The following is a 4,659-nucleotide window of genomic DNA, read 5'->3' as shown; positions in this document are numbered from 1 at the left end:
CTGACTGTTGGAGGGAGGTGCCTTGGAGGTAGGTGCCGAGGGAATCTTGGGGCCATTCACCGAGTTGGAGTAGGTGGGTCCGGGTGCCTTCAACTGGGGGCAGTTATTCTTGAAGTGACTGGGGTCTCCGCAGTGCCAACAGGCATTTGCTGACGGTTGGTTGCTTGCAACAGAGGGGGCCTGAAGGGAGCTCTGACTCTGCTGACTGTAGCGTGACAGAGTGGGTCCAGCTGGTCTATTGAAGCTTGGTCCCCTGGGTGGAAGCCCAAAGGGTCGAGTTCTCTGGTGACGATCTTGCTGCTGAGCTCGGAGAACCTAGAATTTCCTCTTGAGGTGCCCTTTTTCTTCCTCTTTTGCCCTTTCCACTTGGATGGCTTTGTTGGAGAGGTGAGAGAAGTTGAGGAAGTCTTGGCTGGCGAGGATGGTCGTAAGCTCGGGTCTTAGCCCTTTCAGAAAACGGGCCATCTTCCTAGACTCGGTGCTGACATCGTCAGGCGCGTAACGTGCCAACTCTGTGAACTTGTGCACATACTCACTGACAGTTCTTCCACCTTGAGTTAGCTCCTGGAACTCATCTTCCTTGAGTTGAACTATCCCTTGGGGTACATGGTGCTCACGAAAGGCTGTTTCGAATTCTGCCCATGTAGCATCTCTGACGGCCTCGCTGAAGGTATCCCATCATGCTAAGGCCATTCCCGAAAGTTGATGAGCAGCCAGTTGAACTCGCTGATTTTCGGGGCATCCGATGGCCTCCAGTTTCCTCTTGATCGTGTGCAGCCAGTCATCTGCATCGAGGAGATTGCTGGACCCCGCGAACGTGGGAGGCTTGAGTCTCAGAAATTCTCCCATCTTGTCCTGTGGTCTTCCACCACCTGGGCGCTGGTTTTCTAGACTTCTAGTGAGGACTTCAATGAGTCAGGTTTGATTGGCTAGACTTGGGCCAAGTCTAGTGGTAGTTCCGGAGGTGCAGGGAGGTGGGTCTCACCCCCTTCTCCGCCAGCTTCTCCTTCAGCTCTTAGGGGAAAACCTGCTCCAATCCCGGAGGCGGTAGGCGTGGTTTTATCCGAAGCCATCTGCCAGGGGAAAAGAGTTACTACCATGCACATGCCAAATTTTTTTTTCAATTAGTTACTTTATTCATTACACCGATTCATTACACATTACAGCACATAACTACCATACGTTCATTACACGCGAGTGCTATCGAGGGTACTCCCAAACTCCTTCTCTAAAGTGCCCCCAAATTCCTTGAGAAGGTCATCAAGGCTGGCTAGGGACATTTCCTCGGTGTCGGATGAGTTTCTTATCCTGGTAGGGGGTAGGGCTGGAGGGGCTTCTTCCTTCTGCTCAGTCTGACATCCTTGACTCTTGGTCTTCTTGCGGATTTTTCTTGCCGGGGCGAGCTTCTTTAGTTTCTTGTCGTAATCCATTTTCAGTGTGCGGTAGGCTTCATGGGTGTTGGTTTCCTCGCCTTCTGCTATCTCGAGGCTCTCTTGAAGGGACGCTTTTTCCTTTGTAAGTTCCCTGACTTTTTGCTCTAGGCTTTCTACCCGGGAGTTTAGGTGAGTGCAGTGGGAGGCAAGGTCATCATATTGGTTATCAAGGGTGTGAAGGTATCCAGCCATGTAGACGATGGTGGGGTCATCCTCAATAGGGTCCCCTCCTGACAGGGCCTGAAGTCTTTTCCTCCAGGTAGGTGTATTTTTGTTGCTGGGTGGGAAGTAGCGAAGGGGGGTTTCAAAGATCACTTTGTTGTAGCTCTGGCATAGTTGTCGGAGGGCTTTCCGGGCAACATTTTGGCAAGTATCTAGGAAGCGGTATCCGGTGAAAGTGACTTGGAAAGAAGGGTGGTTCGGATAGTTTCGGCTTTCTCCCAGGTAGACTGCCATAGAGCATTTTTCCATACCGTTCTCGAGATACTCCTTCCAGACATATTCTGGCTTTTTGCGGATTCCCATGCGAAGCGCACAACTTTGCAACAGATGTGGGAACCCTTCCATCTCTGAGCAGTAGGATGTCCTAATGACCAGAGAGTACTCCATCTGGAATAGGAAAAGGGTCTGTTAATATCGGGGAAGAGGAGAGAAGACTTTTCTTGGGGTAAGAGGTATTTTCTTTTAAGGCAAGTTTTAGGATCAGGGCTGTGACCTACGGCCAGTCCTATGGGCTCTGATACCACCTGAAGCATCCCGATCCTTTGGGACTCAAATGTGATACACTTACTAGTCCCAGGAGGCTAGTAAACACATTCCTTACTTCAAATAGTACAGAGTTTAAATAGAGGTTATTACAATATCAAGGTACAAGCTCGGGAGAGCCAGAATAAAAAAAGCGCAGTAGGAAAAATATACTAGCCCAAGCCACAGGCAAAACTGGGTGCAGACACAGCCCTCTCAATCAAGCATAGCAGAAAAGAAGTCTTCGGCTGCTGAAAAACATAAATAAATCTAGGTGAATACACTAGGTATTCCGCAAGCCCACCCCGCTCCCGTAGAGAGAAAGATACATATATTATACATGTTGTATTTGGTGGAGTTGAAATCACTCTTCATTTTCTTAGAGAAAGGCAGTTGCTGTAATGTTTTTCCCAAAGACTTAAAAGTAACAAAAATATTCAACCACCATTGAGCTTCCCGCTCCCGTGGCCTTGTTTTCTTTTTCAGTAGGCACTTACCCACCCATTTCCCCATTCACGGAGGTTATAGAAAATCTCTAATTGTCATACCAAACCAGACTCGTCCATACCAGTGGACACGGACTATTCGAATAGGTTTCAACTCTGCGTAGAGGGGTACACTTTACCCACTAGTCCGGTTTCTGCGATCTCACCGTCGCGAGACCCGAATGCCGGATCTCTTTCCTTCCTCGCACGTCCTAACCTTAACGGTTATCCGGAAGGAGTCAGGCCACCACCATATCCAAACCGGACAAAACTTTCCCCCTCCTTATCCTCCCGGTGCTCCCCAGCCTTCATAACCCTGGGGTCGGACCGCACGAGTTTAGATTGAGTGACTGCCCACACAGTCTCAAGTGGTTGTACTATTAAAGAGTACGGGTAGTGAAGATGACAAACCAGTCCTTATACGAGGGGACAATCCTTCTGCTCACGCCTAAACCAGCTGAGCCAGCCCCTTAGGCCCTCCCCTAAACCAGGGAGTCCCTGATCATCCCGCCCTTAAGGTGATGAGGGTGAATACCCTTCATCGCATATTTCTTTTAAAAGAAACCTTATCTAACGTAACATATTGTCCTTTTTCCCAACCCACATCTTGTATCCAAAAGACTTACGTTAATGCGGGCTATCTCTCTGCTCACAATGCAAGTATCCCACCCTGAAATCCTGGCACAGGTAGTGGTAGAAAGAATAGGTAATTTATGCATCAAGGGAAGGATGGACTTGCCTTCGTCGAAGCTTTCTTGGCACAAAAGATCTACTTCCGGGAGATCGGGCTCCGACCCTTCTTCCGAGGCTACGGGTTCCGGATCAACGGTCCCCGCTTCTTCTAGGAAAACAGGCAATAAAACAATACATCAACAGTGGTTTACAAATTTTAGTGTGTCATTTTCTAACATCATTATTGCATGTGACTTTAGAAATCATTTTTGATAATTTTTGGTGCATAAAATATTGAGAAGTACTAATTAAAGGGGAAAAGGATGAAAAAGAAAAAGAAAAAGGAATTAAGCCTCTGGCGGGCCGTGGGGGGGGACTGGCTCAGCCGAGCGCAGAGCGCGCGCGGGCGCGAGTGCGCCGGCCCAGTTGCGGCCCAAGGCAGGAGACGGCACGGGCGCGCGAGGGCGACGGCGTCGCCGCGGGGCCCACACGCCAGAGAGAGCGGAAGGGGGAGAGAACGGCGTCAGCGGTTGACGGCGGGATGAACTGGTCGTCCGCGGGGGAGGACCCAGCCGCCGGTGGGCTCAGCGGCGATTCGCCGCCGGTGACCCAGTTCTTGGGCAACAGGTAGGTGCCTTAGCACGAGGATGGGCTGGCAAACCTAGGGGCGGGCTCAATTTGGCTAGAGGGGGCCGGGAGGGGGGCTGTCCGCGAGGATGTGGCGGAGCTCCACGGCGGGAGTCGCCGCTGGTGAGCTTCGGGCGGGGATTGGGGTAGGGGAGTGGCGTTCCAAACTCGCGGCGGTGTGGCGAAGATGATAGACCTAGCCAATTTCTTGCTACGCAATCCAGAGGGGGAGGGGGAAGAGAGGGAAAGGCTCACCGGAGAGGGAGAAGACGGCGTCGCTTCGCGAATTGAGCTCGGGCGAGGGGAGGAGAGGGGTGGCTGAGGCCGGTGCGGGGAAGGAGGTGCCCGGGGCGACCTTTTTATAGGCGCCCGAGGGAAAGGGAGCGGCGGAGTTCGACGGGCGCCGGTGAGGTGCACAGCGCCGGCATTAATGCCGCACAGCGGCGACGACGAGACCTCACGGCGAGGGTGGTACCGGGCAAGGACGCGGTCAAGCGGCGAGGACGGGGCGGTGCCAAACTCTCCTGTGCGGCGAGGGGATGGGCGAGGGGACGGCGATGGAGGGGACGGTGGTGAGTCGTACGCGAGGAGGACGATGAAGCGGCTGACCGGTGGGGTCGGTCTGCCAGCGAGAGGGAGCGCGCGAGAGGGAGCGGCTGGCAGGTGGGGCCGGCTCGTCAGCGAGAGAGAGGGAGGGG

The sequence above is a fragment of the Zea mays genome, chromosome 3, assembly GCF_902167145.1.
Source record: "Zea mays cultivar B73 chromosome 3, Zm-B73-REFERENCE-NAM-5.0, whole genome shotgun sequence".
Lineage (NCBI taxonomy): Eukaryota > Viridiplantae > Streptophyta > Magnoliopsida > Poales > Poaceae > Zea > Zea mays.
This window is presented reverse-complemented; position numbering follows the sequence as displayed.